The 16,494-nt window shown below is 38.7% G+C and overlaps 1 long non-coding RNA gene across 7 annotated transcripts in view; it reads left to right on the forward strand.

The window, feature by feature from the left end:
* LOC114679492 (uncharacterized) overlaps positions 1–16,494 on the forward strand; it is a 222,443-nt gene that overhangs the window by 43,277 nt on the left and 162,672 nt on the right. For 6 of the 7 annotated variants that reach the window (XR_013396017.1, XR_013396016.1, XR_013396015.1 and 3 more), the window contains one exon: positions 13,062–13,101. The exons of the other annotated variant lie outside the window; for it this stretch is intronic. This is a non-coding gene — a long non-coding RNA (uncharacterized LOC114679492). The remainder of the gene's footprint in view (positions 1–13,061; positions 13,102–16,494) is intronic. 7 annotated transcript variants of the gene reach the window in all.

Below are 16,494 nucleotides of genomic sequence, written 5' to 3' on the forward strand. Positions count from 1 at the left end.
TTAAGATGAATAGATACTGTCAGATGGCCTGTTTAATCAGTTTCCCATCTGGCATAATTGTGTTTATGGGTAGGACCTGCTTTTGCTTGGTTTGGGCAATAGCTAAAACCAACAGAACAAGGCAATCACATCTCCTAAGTTAAGACCAGGGCTCACTCTTTATCTTTAATCTTAGCTGGGCAATCACATTTTCAAACCTGCAGAATATGCTTAGTGTGTACTTGCACTGCAGGGTCCCATTAGGCTCATGGCATCCGTCTATCCATCTATTCATGCTTACTTTCATTCATTCCATTCCAGTAATTACCCCCTGAACACCTCAGGTGTGCTAGGCTCTCTATGTCCCAGATCAAACTATCATGAAAAAGAGATCATTCCTGATCTCAAGAAGCTCTTGGTGTAATGGAAAAAGTCTCAAAAGCATATGGATCTTAAACATGAAACCTAATGCTATTTATTTATTATTTTAAAATTTGTATTTTTAATTTTTGTGGGTACATAGTAAGTGTATGTATTTCAGGGGTACATGAGATATTTTGATACAGGCATACAATGTGTAATAATCACATAAGGGTAAACGGGGTATTCATCACCTCAAGCATTTATCCTTTCTTTGTGTTACAAACAATCCAATTATACAATTTTAGTTATTTCAAAATATACAAAAAATTATTGCTGACTGTAGTCACCAGTTGTGTTACAAAATACTGTATCTTCTTCACTATAGCTAATTATATTTGTGTACACATTAAATATCTCCACTTCCCCCAACCCCACAACACTTTCTAGCATCTAGTTACCATCATTCTACTCTCTATCTCCATGAGTTCAATTGTTTTAATTTCTAGCTTCCACAAATAATTTAGAAAAGGCAAAGTATGTCTGTCCCTAGCTTATTTCACTTAACACAGTGACCTCCCCTCCAGTTCCCTCTACGTTATTGTAAATGACAGGCTCACATTTTTTTTATGGCTGAATACTACTCCGTTTTGTGTATGTACCACACTTTCTTTATTCATTCACCTGTTGATGGACACTTAAGTTACTTCCAAATCTTGCTTATTGTTAATATCTGCTGCAATAAACACGGGAGTGCAGATATATCTTCAATATACTGATTTCCTTTCTTTTGGGTATATACCTAGCAGTGGATCGCTGGATCATATGGTAGATCTATTTTTAGTTTTTTGAGGAGCTCCCAAACTGTTCTCTATAGTGGTTGTACTAGTTTACATTCCCACTGACAGTGTATGCCGGTTCCCTTTTCTCCCCATCCTCACCAGCATTTACTGCTTGTCTTTTGGATAAAAGTCATTTTAACTGGGGTGAGATGGTATCTCATTGTAGTTTTGATTTGCATTTCTATGATAGTCAGTGATGTTGAGAACCTTTTGATATGACTGCTTGCCATTTGCATGTCTTTTCTTGAGATATGGCTATTCAGATTTTTTGCCCATTTTAAAATTGGATTATTAGATTTTTTTCCTATTGAGTTGTTTGAGCTCCTTATATATACTGGTTATTAATTTTTGTCAGATGGAGAGTTTGTGAGTATTTTCTCCCATCTGTCAGTTGTCTCTTCACTTTGTCGACTGTATCCTTTGCTGTGCCAAGCTTTTTAAATTTGATATGATCCCATTTGTTCATTTCTGCTTTGGTTACCTGTGCTTGTGAGGTATTACTCAAGAAATCTTTGCCTAGTCCAATGTCCTAGAGAGTTTTCCCAATGTTTTCTTGTAGTAGACTCATAGATTGAGGTCTTAGATTTAAGTCTTTAATCCATTTTGATTTGATTTTTGTATGTGGCAAGAGATAGGGATCTAGCTTCATTCTTCTGCATATGGAGATCCAGTTTCGCCAGCATCATTTATTGAAGAGACTGTCTTTTCCCAATATGTGTTCTTGGTACCTTTGTCAAAAATGAGTTCACCGTAAATGTATGTATATTTTTCTGGGTTCTCTATTCTATTCCATTGGTCTATGTGTCTGTTTTTATGCCAGTACCATGCTATTTTGGTTTCTACAGCTCTGTAGTATAATTTGAAGTCAGGTAATGTGATTCCTCATTGTATTCTTTTTCTTTTCTTTCTTTCTTTTCTTTTATTATTATTATTATTATTATTATTTTTAATTAATTAATTTATTTTTTTTGAGACGGAGTCTTGCTCTGTCGCCTGGGCTGGAGTGCAGTGGCCGGATCTCAGCTCACTGCAAGCTCCGCCTCCCAGGTTTACGCCATTCTCCTGCCTCAGCCTCCCTTGTAGCTGGGACTACAGGCGCCGACCACCTCGCCTGGCTAGTTTTTTTTTTTTTTGTATTTTTTAGTAGAGACGGGGTTTCACCGTGTTAGCCAGGATGGTCTCGATCTCCTGACCTCGTGATCCGCCCGTCTAGGCCTCCCAAAGTGCTGGGATTACAGGATTGAGCCACCGCGCCCGGCCATTTTTTATTATTTTTTAATGGAGTCTTGCTCTATCGACCAGACTAGAGTACAGTGGCACAATCTCGGCTCATTGCAACCTCTACCTTCCCGGTTCAAGTGATTCTCATGCCTCAGCCTCCTGAGTAGGTGGGATTACAGGCACCTGCCACAATGCCCAGCTTATTTTTTTTTTTTTTTGTATTTTTAGTAGGGACAGGGTTTCACCATGTTGTCCAGGCTGGTCTGAAACTCCTGACCTCAAGTGATCCTCCTACCTCTACCTCCCAAAGTGCTGAGATTATAGGCATGAGCCACCACCCCCAGCCTCCTCGTTGTATTCTTTTTGCTCAGGATAGCTTTGGTTATTCTGGGTCTTTTGTGGTTCCATATAAATGTTAAGTTTTTTTTCTATTTATGTTAAGAATGTATTTTGAAAGGGACTGCATTGAATCTGTAGATTGCTTTGGGTAGTATAGACATTTTAACAATATTGATTCTTCTAATCCATGAATATAATTTTTTTTTCCATTTTTTGTGTTCTTTTCAATTTCCTTCATAAATATTTTACAATTTTCCTGGTAGAGATCTTTCACTTTATTTAATTTTATTCATAGCTACTTGAGATTACTTTCTTGATTTCTTTTTCATATTATTTACTGCTGGCATATAAAAATGGTATTGATTTTTTAGTGTGTTAATTTTGTGTCCTACAACTTTACTGAATTTGTTTGTCAGATCTAATAGTTATTTGATAGAGTCTTTAGGTTTTCCCAAATATAAGATTGTATCTTCTGCAAACAAGGATAATTTGACTTCTTCCTTTCCTATTTGGATGCCTTTTATTTCTTTTTCTTGTGTAATTACTGTATCCAGGGCTTCCAGTGCTATGTTGAATAACAACAGTGACAGTGAGCATCCTTGTCTTGTTCCAAATCTTAGAGAAAAGGCATTCAGTTTTTCCCCCATTCAGTATGATACTGGCTGTGGGTCTGTCATGTTGACTTTTATTCTGTTGAGGTATGTTCCTTCTGTATGCAGTTTTTGTGAGTTTTTATCATGAAGTGATGTTGAATTTTATCAAATGCTTTTTCAGCATCAATTGAAATGATCATAAGTTTTTTATCCTTCATTCTATTGATATGCTATATCACACTGATTGATTTGCATATGTTGAAATATTCTTGCATCCCGGGGATAAATCCTACTTGGTCATGATGAATGATCTTTCTAATGTGTTTTTGAATTTGATTCGCTAGTATTTCATTCATGATTTTTGCATCAATGTTCACTGGGATATTGGCCTGTTCTTTTCTTTTTTTGATGTGTCTTTGTTTTTGGTATCAGGGTCATACTGGCCTCATAGAATGAATTTAGAAGTATTCTCTCCTCCTCTATTTTTCAGAATAGTATGAGTAGGAGTGGTATTAGTTCTTTTTTAAATGTTTGGTAAAATTCAGCAATGAAGCCTTCAGGTCCTGGGCTTTTCTTCGCTGAGATAATTTTTATTATGGCTTTGATTTCATAACTTGTTATTAGTCTGTTCAGGTTTTGGATTTCTTCATGGTTCAATCTTGGTAGGTTATATGTGTCCGGGAATTTATTCATTTCTTCTAGGTTCTCCAATTTACTGGCATGTAATTGCTCATACAGGCCTCTAAAAATCCTTTGAATTTTTGTCATATTGATTGTAATGTCTCCTTTTTAATCTCTCATTTTATTTATTTGGGTCTTCTATTTTCTTAGTATGGTTAAAGGTTTGTCAGATTTGTTTCTCTTTTCAAAAAAATCAACTTTTTGTTTCATTAATCTTTTGTGTGGTTTTCTTCATTTCAATTTCGTTTATTTCTGCTTTGTATTTATAATCTCTCTTCTTGTACTAATTTTGGGCTTGATTTGCTCTTGCTTTTCTAGTTCTTTAAGATGCATAGTTAGGTTTTATATTTGAAAATTTTCTAATTTTTTGATGTAGGTGCTTATAGCTATAAACTTTCCTCTTAGTAAAGTATACAGCTTGTGCTATACCCTGTAGACTCTGGTATGTTTTGTTTCCATTATGGTCTGTTTCAAGAAAATTTTAAAATGTCCTTCTTAATTTCCATGTTCTCAGTGTTCATTCAGGAGCATATGAATTTCCATGTGTTTGTATAGTTTCCAAAATTCCTGTTGTTATTGATTTCTAGTTTTATTCCACTGTGGTTAAAGAAGACACTTGATATAATTTCATTTTTTTATTTTTAAAAAACATATTTTGTGGCCTAACATATCTTCTATCCTCAAGAATAATCTATGTGCTGAGAAGAAGAATTTATATTCTGAAGCCATTGGATAAAATGTTTGCTAAATATCTATTAGGTCCATTTGATCTGATCTATAGTGTAGATTAAGTTTGATGTTTTTTTGGTTCATTTTCTGTCTGGATGATCTAACCAGTGCTGAAAATGAGTTGTTGAAGTCTCCACCTGTTATTGTATTGGGGTATATATCTTTCTTTAGCTCTAGTAATATTTGCTTTATATATCTGGGTGCTCCAGTGTTGGGCACATAGACATTTATAATTATTATATCCTTTTGCTGAATTGACCACATTATTATATAATGACCTTCTTTGTCTCTTCTTACAGTTTTTGTCTTGAAATCTATTTTGTCTAGTGTAAGTATAGATGCTTGTGCTTCTTTTTGGTTTCCATTTGCGTGGGATGTCTTTTTCTATCCTCTGTTTTCAGGCTATGTGTTTCCTTGACTTCTGGGTCTTGTTTTTATTTTTTTAATTTTTATTATTTTTATTTTTTTTTAATCCATTCAGCCACTCTATGTCTTTTGATTAAAGAGCTTAGTTCATTTACTTTTCCTTTTCTCCTCTCAAGTTCCAGTAGAATGAAAGTTTAGTGCATTTACATTCAAAGTTATTATCGATAATAATAATATCGATTACTCCTGCCACACCTACTCCTCTCTTCTTAAAATCCTTCATTGGCTCTCCATTGTAGAAAGGATGAAGTTCAGCTCCTTAGTATGGCACAAAAGACTCCCCACAATATGCTTTCTGTCTACTCCTGTAGCTTGATCTTCTGCTACCCCACAATTTTTGTGCCCTGTACTTGAGCTACACCTATTTACCTGTCCCTGAGCAAGCTTTGTTGAGCTTCGCCTTCTTGATTTTGCCTGTACCACTTACCCACCCACACCTCCTGACCAGCCATGGTCCTTCACACTATAGTTGAAACTTCACATTTTCCCCCAATTCTCCACTCACAAGCAGAGTTGATCTGCAGACTTGTGGCTACCACTATGCCTAGAATATAAATTTATATAGCACTTGTTACACTCTTATACCTAATGGTTTCTAGGTCTGTTTTGTCTTTCCAATGGACTATAGTTTGTTGAGTGAAGGCATGGTTTATTGTCTTTTTCAACCCTATGTCTCCATTTCTTGCTCAGTATGTGTGTGAACCATAGAAGGCACTCTTTATATAATGGTGATTAATATATGTCAACTATAAGCCAATATGTAGGAGATTTTTTTTTTTCTTTATGAGAAAGCAAATTCTCGGAACTTTGGAAACTAATCATGTACTGGGAATATTGACTTCTCAGCCTATGTTTGCTGTGTTCACCCTGAGATTGAGACCAAGCTGGGCATGTCTTGAAGATCAGATAAGTAGAACACTAGGTATTCTTAGAAAACAGATTGCCTCAAAGGAAGAGTTACAAATTTATTCTTAGGAAAACTGGGAAAATCAGAGAGGAAGAGTGATTTTGAATACAATGCAGTGCCTCCTATTCTATGAAGTAAATAATAACAGAGCTTACTGGAATTTATATAAGAGTTTCAGAGGCATTTTTTTTTAGCAAAGAAAGGCCTTCGTAGGGGTGGAAAAATAATTGTTATACTTACTTGGATAACACTGTTGAAACACATGTAGGAGAGACATATTGGCTTAATCAGGAAGCCAGGCAAGCCTAAAGCTAGAGAGAGAGGAGAGAGAGAGAGAAAGACACTAAAGAGAGACACTAAAGAGAGAGAGGAAGAAGAGGGAGAGAAAGAGAAACATGAAAGAGAGAGAGAGATACAGGAGACGAAAGCTCATCTGCAGGGCCAAATAGGCAGATAAGGATTTGAGAAACGTGGTGGGTATGTGGAGACTGAGCCATGAAAAATGTCCTTCAGGATCCCCTGAATTATTTGGGAGAAGGTTTTGTTTCTTCAAAATGAGAGAAAAGCAGAAGCAAAAAAATGCTATTTTTTTTTTAAGTGCCTACTACCCTACTTTTTACATATCTTTCCTGTCCCTTTGGTGTGTGCTTGGAAAACAAAATGACACAAAGCTAGACATGATGTGGTCCTTGCCAGTTGATGGACTGGGACATGAATAGGTAAAAAGGTAACCATACAGGACTACCTTAGGAGTTTAGGAGAAAGATGTCTTCTCCTTTCTAGCTCAAACCTCCTGGCAGATGACTTTTAGGATTTAATAGTGCCAAAGGGGACCATAGGGACCTGGAACTAACACCAGAAGTGAGTGTGTGGCAGAAAGAAGTCAGAGTTACTGGGCAATATGTGGACCCAGGAGCTACTATTTTGTCTCAAGGGAAAGCTAAAGATGGGAAAAAATAATTCCTTTTCACAAGGCTTAACTTTGCATCGGCATGTGCCATTGTTGGCATCTGACAAGTGGCTAATTTGCAAGGTTGGGTTAAAAATTAAGGTAATTTAGTTTTCTTTCACTTGAAAAGTTCAGGTGAATGGGAAATAATAAAGGTGTGGGTCACATGGCAGCCCAAACAGACCCGGTGCAAAACAGAAACAGTGAGGACTGCTTACACTGTTGACTTGAGAGAATGTCTTCACAGGTCTAATTGGGAGTTGTGTGCCTAATATTGACAATACAATGACATTGGCCTCAGTTGCTTAACTGGAAAGGAAAAAGTGGGAATTCACCTTCAAGATTCTCTTTGGTTTAATCACTCTGGCCACAGCATTTCCTGCTCAACTAGATGGTGAAAAGAGTCTACCAGCAATTCCTGGCATCTGACACATAAAAATAAAAGTCAGGGCCGGGTGTGGTGGCTCACGCCTGTAATCCCAGCACTTTGGGAGACAGAGGTGGGTGAATCACGAGGTCAAGAGTTCAAGACCAGCCTGACCAAGATGGTGAAACCCCATCTCTACTAAAAATACAAAAAAAAAAAAAAAAAAGCTGGGGGTGGTGGCAGGCACCTATAATCCTAGTTACTCAGGAGGCTGAGGCAGAGAATTGCTTGAACCTGGGAGACAGAGGTTGCAGTGAGCCGAGATCACGCCACACCAATGCACTCTAGCCTGGGCGACAGAGCAAGACTGAGTATCAAAAAAAAAAAAAAAAAAAAAAAAAAAAAGAAAGAAAGAAAGAAAGAAAAAATCAGGCCATTTAACGGGGATTGATTTTAAAAAACCAAACCACCACCACGACCACCACTGCCATCACCCTCAGAAAGACCTAAAAACGTGCACCTAAAACACAGAGCCTATCTGGATAGTTAGGAAATCACAGCATCATGTTCTTTATGAGCAGAGAGGAGCTGCCAAGTTCATTCAATCCAGTGCCCTCATTTTATAAGTGGTAGATCCAGAGAAGGGATGGAGTTTTGATTTAAATAATTCACTAGGTTGTTTGCTACCTCTCAGTCTGAGTAGAGTAACTATCAGGAAAACAGTCTCCGGATGAAGGTTACAGCCTGGTGGGAAAGATTGTGCAGTAATTTTTTGGTTTCCTCAGGATACAAATGATTTAACTAAGACAGTAGCGCCATGCTTAACTTTTATCAATGGCAAAAATTCTCAGAAGTTTCAGCTCACTCATTTTTCTTTTCTTTCTTTTTAGAGACAGAATCTTACTGTCACCCAGGCTAGAGTGCAGTGCCACAATCATAGCTTGATGGAGCATCAAAGTCCTGGGTAAAGTGATCCTCCCACCTTAGCCTCCTGAGTAGCTGGGACTATACAAGCGTACATCACTGTGCTGGCTAATTTTTAATATTTTTTGTAGAGACAGAGTCTCACAATGTTTTCCAGACTAATAATTCATTTTTCTTGCTAGTTTTTATTCCGTTCTCAGTTTGAGAGGACTTAATGCTGCAAAAGTTTGGATAACACCTGCCATCCTCTTAGTGGGCATTTATCATTTTCCAAGTCCTTTTTTCACTTGAGGAACTGTTTCTTATGTCTACCATGGTGGTTCTGGTGAAGGCTGTAAATCACAGTGCTTGTGGGGCATCAAATGACCTGCGTAGATCAATCCCAATGTTCAATCAACTTTGTTGGTTGGCTTAGTGATGGGTTTAGGATACAATTCTGGCCAATCATGGAACCTGCTGAAATTTTTTCTTGCTGGAGCTAGAGGAAGGACACTATGTTTCCCTGGTCATGAAGCTGAAGGGTGCACACTTAGATCTACTTTCGTTAATAGTTCAGCACTGAGGAGCAGCTGGCAATAAGATGCAGAAAAGACAGACCAAAAAAAAGAAACAGGGAGTTGTTAGTATTGGAGGCCCATATTCAGTTATCCTGGAGCCTGTGTTCCCACCCTTCCCTTTTGTAGGCTTGCTTATGGGTGACCCCAAATTCTCCTCTCTGGCCTAAGTAAGCCAATTTCAGTTGACTTTCGGTCATTGTCATATAAATTAACAGAAGTGTCCTAATACTTTCCATTCTTCCCCTCTGTCCTTGATTGTCCCCTATATTTGAGTCATTAAGTCTGTTGTAGGCAAAACAATGTCCCCCCACCACCAAGATGTTCAATTCTTTGTGAATATGCAACTTTAAATGGCAAAAAATGACTTTGCAGATGTGGCTAAATTAAAGATCCTGAGATGGAGAGATTATCCTGGATTATCTGGGTGGACCCACTGTAATCACAGTGTCCTTATAGGGAAACAGGGAGGCAGGAGAGTTAGGGGAGATGTGAGGATAGAAGTAGAGGTTGGAGTGATGCAGCCATGAGTGAAGGAACGTGGGCAGCCTCTAGAATCTAGGAAACGCAAAGGGATGGTTCTTTCCCAGAGCCTAGAGGAATCAGCCCTGCTGATATCTTGACTTTAGTGTTTGTGGTAATTTGTTTTGGTAGCAATAGGTAACTATATACAATCATTAAAATTGTTGAGTATCACACCAACCCCCCTGAACTGTTTTTCTCTAAGCTCTGTCCTGCCTGGGCTTTGCCAAGATCTCACCACACATATTGGGCTGGCCACCTATATAATAAAATCTGAAGGTTTCCTGTGGTCTTGCAGGATATCTATTTGCTGAAATTCTTTAAATAAGAAATATATATTTTTTGCATTATGATTTTAGGCTTGGAGTGAATATTCTTTGTGGAAAAACAAACATATTGACTTCAATATATTGAAAATTATTAAATGAGCCCTTTCTCCAAGCAGGTATTGGTGAGGTGGGTTGTGACGAAGCCAGATCTTGAAGGCTCATGCTTTCAGCTATCTATGGGGTGGGGAGAAAGATTCTAAAAAGCCAGAATTCTAAAAGTGAACTCCTAACCTCACGATATCACAAAGCCAGACTTGGTTTCAGCAGCTGGAAGGTGCCAGTGTGCTTATTTTTGTCTCATTATGTTTGCAGTGTACTGAGAGTTTAGTTTTCAGTCTGTGTAATCTTAACAACTTTAAGCGCTCCCAGTTTCCTCATTTGTAAAATGAGGATTAAATTAATATGTAGCTCATTTGGGTTTTATGAGTACAAATGAGATAGTGAAAGCAATTTTGTTAGCACAGTGCTAGATAAGTAGCAAATGTTCATCGAAGTCCAGCAATATGGTGAACTGGGGACCATAGGGACCTGGAACTAACACCAGCAGTGAGTGGGTGGCAGAAAGAAGTCAGATTTACTGGGCAATATGTGGACCCAGGAGCCAACAAGGATGACCATAATAGGAGGTAATCTAGGCACCCATTTAGTATCAGAGAGGCCCTAGCAAGGGAAACAAGCATGTGGTGGAAATCAGGGATATGAAGCACCGGGTCAACTCTGGGAGAAGGAGTCTCTAGATGGCATGACACACTACTGTGGAAGGTGGCAAGATGGCCTGGATCTCAGCTGTTTGGAAGACAATGATTCAAATAAACCAGGCATAGGCAGCAATGTCAGGGTCCAATGACATAATTAAGGTCCAAGGTGGGAGGACTTGATCTTGAGTGGTCAGGATGAAAGTCCAGTAACTGGGACAGCAATGTTAGTCCAGGATGGGAGTGAACAAAGGAAGCAGCTTGGTGCTAAGTCCCATGGTGTTCAGTGCTTCTTAAATCCTATTGCCTATAGTACTGGTTCCAAAACCTCTAGAGTGGAAGAGGGTGTGGGAACAGGAGGAGAGGTTGAGCTCATCCACGGACATCAAGTGCTTCCAGTTTTGGGGAGAGGAAGGTATAAGATTCTCCCTGGGACCTGAAAGCTTAAGGAGATGAGTAACTCCTCCCTTCTCAGGCCCAGTCCCAAGGAACAAGGCTACTTGCGCCAGCAGCATGCTGACAGCAAGACAGCAGAAGCAGGAAGAGAGCCAGCCAGAAGACACCTAGTCTGGCCGGAAGACACATAACCCTGAAGATTTAGAAAGAGGCCATCCGGGTACAACTACATCAGACTAGGACACTTCCTGTTTACATCAAACTAGGATACTTCCTGTTTACACGAGACTATAAAACCTTTGCCCCTCCTCGCTTGGGACTGATGCCATTTTAGGCCTCAGCCTGCCTGCACCCAGGCTCTCATTAAAACAACGTGTTGCTCCACACCGCCTTGTGTTGTCTGTTGGCACACTCTCGAGGTTCAAACCGATATAAGGAACTTTACAGAAGACAGTCAGCAACGACAACAACAACAACAAAAAAACACGAAACAACAAAAAAACAAAAAACAGACATGTCTTTTATCTTCAGATAAAGAAAACCTATCTTTCTTAAGACTAAACAGGTACAAAGCATTGGGATTATCCACTCCTTCTGAAGGGCAGCAACTCCAAATGATCAAACATTAGCCCTGAGATGGACCCAAAAGATCATATCATACAGCCGCCTCTTTTATAAAATCAGTATTACTCAAAGACTGTTACCTGGACCACCAGTTTCAGCTTCATTAAAATGGAAAATGCTTGGTCTCTAATTGAGTATCCTAAATCAGACTCACGGAGTGGGGAATGAGGGTGAGCTAGAAATGTGCATTTTAACCACCTCTCAGGTGATTAGGAACTACAGGTTTTGTGGTTCTTAACTCTGACTGCCCATTATAATCACCTAGGTATGATATCCTAACCATGGGCCAATTGAACTAGAACTTCTGAGGCTGGGGCTGAGGCTCAGGCAACAGTATGTTAATGAGCAGCCTGTGTTGAGAACTGCTGGCATAGATGGTAGTAAAGTGATTTTCCTAAGGACACTCAATCGAATAGTGGTAGGGCTGGAATGAAAATTCAGTCTTTGTTGAAAAGCAGAAGAAAGTGTGGTCTTTGAAACTGTGTGTACAAGCATCAGAATCAGAGGATTGGAATTGGTGATTTGAGAGGAAGGGCAACTGGTCCAGTGAAAGCAAGGACTGACCTGGAGCTATTGGTTACTTTTGTGTACTGGCCATTACCTGGCATGCCGTGGGAGAGTTTGTGTTTAATCAGGGTGTACTGACAGAAATGAAATGAAATTGCTGCAAGAAAAAGCCACAGCAAAAATAATCCTTAGCATTAGAGTGACCAAAACACTGTTTTGCTATCTGCAAATCCCATAGCCCTGGGTCACCATTCAAATCGATGAGTAGGTATGTACTAAGCTGATTGTGAAGCTGAGGTGGAGAGCTAAAGAGACCAAATGCTAGAGGGTAGATAAGAAATTAAATGTGTATTATATCCTCCTCTTTTTCTGAGTGTATGATTTTGTGTTAGGAAGGCAGGTCCATCTCAACTTAAATATTTACTGTCTTTCAGCGCCTTAGCTCCAGGCACAAATTAAATTCCTAGGCTGCAACAGTGGAAGAATTTAATCTGCTGTATGTTCTAAGGGTGACGCATATTAGGCTTGCTTTGCCTCCTGAATTTCTTCTTTTAGATAATTGGTACTGATTGTAGTGTGGACTGTCAGTAGACTTGAGCAGTGAAGGCCCTTCTCTGAAAGTGGCTGCTCCAATCTTCATTTTTGTCACTGCCTTAGTTGTGAGCACTCCTTGATGCTGCCACTATACAGATGAGAACTGGACACTCAGAGGTTTTTTTGTTTGTTTGTTTGTTTTTTGAGATGGAGTCTCACTCTGTCACCCAGGCTAGAGTGCAGTAGCGAGATCTTGGCTCACTGCAATCTCCGCCTCCTGGGTTCAAGCAATTCTCCTGCGTCAGCCTCCTGAGTAGCTGGGATTGCAGACACCTGCCACTACACCCAGCTAATTTTTGTATTTTTAGTGGATATGCAGTTTCACCATATTGGCCAGGCTGGTCTTGAACTTTTGACCTGAGGTGATCCACCCACCTCAGCCTCCCAAAGTTCTGGGATTACACGTGTGAGCCACCACATGTGGCCTCACTCAGAGGTATTTAGTCCAATCTAATGCTGTTCATTGTAGGATGACTCACTGAAGAGTTAATATATTCTTTTATTTTTCTTTTCTGCTTTCCAGAGAGAGGGACTAGAAAATCCTCCGGATGGGCCTTCAAAGGGTGAGTCGCTTTGGGATGCCAGTTTCTTCCCTGCAGAAGGTGGATGGGGAGCATACAGAATCTTTGCAAGGCAGTTCATTATTATTATGGTGAACAAGTTCAGGCTACCAGAGTATTTCTACTGACTTAGGAAGAGAATAAGATTTCTAGTCTTATGAGAGTCTGAGGCTTCTAGAAGCAATCCATATAGCTATTCTGAAGCAAGTGGATAGTGCCCTGATTGTAGGAAGATCCAGGTGCTTCAGTTCAGGTATTAAGGCATGGCAGGGACTAGAGTGAAGTGAGTGAGGGACCTGCCTTGGGCACCAAGTATTTGTGGCTCCATAAACGTACCAATCAAGATAAATAATTTTGATACAATGTGTTAAAAATAAAAAATAATGCAAAAATGCACTCTGAACAAAATAGCAAAATTTTGAATAAAGACAGGATCAGTAGTCACCATATTGAGCCATACTAGGGCTTAACACAAAAGGAACAATCAGAAATACTGTTTTTTAATAAGATGGAATATGGCAAATGACAAATAATTAAAAAGTGCCACAAATCAGCTCCAGATGAGTTGCAGATCTGAATGTGAATGATAAACAATAAATATTCTGGAAGGAAAAAAAAATCCTAATAAACTGGGAGTAAGTTTCTTGAACAGAACTCAAAAAGCACTAACCATAAAAAACAAACAAACAAACAAACAAAAAAAGAAACTTGAGAAACTTAACTGTAACAAGATTAGATACTTCTGTTCATCAAAAGGCACTATTAGGAGGATGAAGAAGCCATTCAGAATGGGGAAAATATTTGCAATTCAAATATCTGACATAAGAATTAAATCTCACATATTAAGAGCTCCTGCAAATAAAAATAAGAAGACAGACAACCTAATAAAAACATGAGCAATAGACTTGAACAGGCGTTTCAATCATGTATAGCTAAGTGACAAGCATTTGAAAAATAGCTTATTTTCATTAATTATCAAGGAAATGCAAATTAAAACCTCAGTGTGATACTCCTGTAGCTTGCATTTTCTAGAATTTTATATGAATGGAATCATACAGTATGTACCAGAATGGCTAAATAAGAAAAGCATATAATTCCGAGTGTTGATGAAGAACAACTTGGACTGTCATACACTGCTAGTGGGGGTTTAATATGGTACGAGCAGGATGAGGCAGGTGGATCACAAGGTCATGAGATCAAGACCAGCCTGGCTAACATGGGGAAACCCCGTCTCTACTAAAAATACAAAAAAAAAAAAAAAAAAAAAAAAAAAAATTAGCCAGGCGTGGTGGAGGGCACCTGTAGTCCCAGCTACTCAGGAGGCTGAGGCAGAAGAATGGGGTTGCAGTGAGCCGAGATCGTGCCACTGCACTCCAGCCTGGGTGAAAGAGCAAGACTCCATCTCAAAAATAAAAATAAATAAATAAATAAAAATTAAAAACTGTTTGATAATATCTTTAAGGCTCACCTAGTACATCCTTCCTGGCCAAGCAATTCCAACAGAAAGGCTTACACATGCTCATCAAAAGATGCACAAGAATGCTTAACATCCTTAGTTATTACAGAAATGTTAATTAAAACAATAGTTAGATAGCACTGAATACCCATCAGGATGTCTAACAGGTATCTGAGAGAATGGACTCTATCAAGTGTTAATGAGGATGAGGAGCAACTGGAGCTCTCATATACTCTTGGAGGAAATGTACAGTGTCAAAAACAGTTTTAAAGTTTTTTTAAAAAGTTAAACACATAGCTACTATATGACCCATGAATAGGTATTTACCCAAGAGAAATCAAAGCATATGTCCATACAAATGCTTGTACAGAAATGTTCATAGCAGCTTATTTTTTAATAGCCACAAACTGGAAACAACCCCAGTGGCATCAACAGTGAATAGACAAGCAAACTGTGGTGTATCGTTACAGTGGAACACTGTTCAGCATTACAAAGGGAATACACCATTGACACGTAGAACAACATGAATGAATTCCAAAATTATTCTGCTGAGTGAGTAAAAAGTGGCAGACAAAAAAAAAAGCATACATATTGTATGATTCCATACATATAAGATTCTAGATAATGCAACATAGTGATAGCAGATTGGTGATTGTTTAGGGATTGGGGATTGTAGGAATAGGTGGGGATGGGGGAGGAATGACAAAGGGGCATGAGGAAACTTTTTTGGGTACTGGATTTGTTTATTATATTAACTTTAGTGATAGTTTTGTGTATGTGTGCGTGTCTGTGTGTGTGTGTGTGTGAGTCAAAATTTACCAGATCGTGAACTTGAAATATGTGCAGATTTTTATGTGTTAATTATATCATGATACAACTGTCTTTAGAAAACAGTTACATGAAGGCTTTGCTTTCAAGTTTCTCCTTGCCTAGCAGTAGATAGGCAGATAAACATATCATTATAATGCACAAGTTCAGTGCAGTTATGAAGGGCTTTGGCAAGATGCAGAACCTAGCCAATTCAGGAATACTTGGAGGAACCAGGGAAGGCCCTGGAGAGGATGTTTGGTGAAGTGTAGGGAGTCTAAATGACACAGTTTAAGGCAAACCTGGAGATGCAGTTAGAAACCAGCTGGTGAAGGGTGCCGCATTAGAAAGATGTAGACAAGGAGATGCGTAAGAGCAATGAATACATTAATAATACTAATCACAATTTTGGGAGGTGGCCTGATTTTCTTGGTGAGATTTATGATTCCCAAATCTCATCATTTAAAGATCAATGGACCTTGATTGAATGAACAGCCTCATTCATTGGCCCTCCACTCTACTGTTCACACTGTATGTCCTAGAAAAATAATATGTCCCAATATAAAAATGCTGGTTCCATTTTTAATACAGCTTGAGTGTTCATTCCAGGCAGGACAAACAATTTGTCTCTGTGCTTTTATATTATCTCGTTTTTTTTCAACTTACTTTCTTTGAATGTAGTAAAAACACATTTTCTACCTAGCAAGATAAATTAAGTTTTGCTCTTAAACTTGGGGTAAATGATGTAATGTAATGTAATCAACTTGTTTAAAGGTCTGGGGAAGAGGTATCTATGGCAACCTTCCCAAGTCATTCTGGTGAATATCCTAAGTCTAATTTGCCTTCAGATGACTTTTAGTTGGGATGAGTAGCAGAGGAAGGAGAAGAAGTAGGAGGAAAAGGAGAAGAGGAGGAAAGAGGAGCAGAATGAGAATTATGTGAAGCCCCACTATTAAATGCTTAATAAATAATGTAATTAAATTGCTATCAAAGACCTTCCATGAGTGTTTATTGGAATTTGCATTTGTCCTGGTTTTGTAATTGCAAAAAAAGCCAAAAGGAGATTGACATTTTGTTTTGTTCTCATTGTATGTTATTTCCTCCAGAGTACAAATAAGTCAAATAATGCATTT

Source organism: Macaca mulatta, chromosome 7 (genome assembly GCF_049350105.2).
Source record: "Macaca mulatta isolate MMU2019108-1 chromosome 7, T2T-MMU8v2.0, whole genome shotgun sequence".
NCBI classification, from domain to species: domain Eukaryota; kingdom Metazoa; phylum Chordata; class Mammalia; order Primates; family Cercopithecidae; genus Macaca; species Macaca mulatta.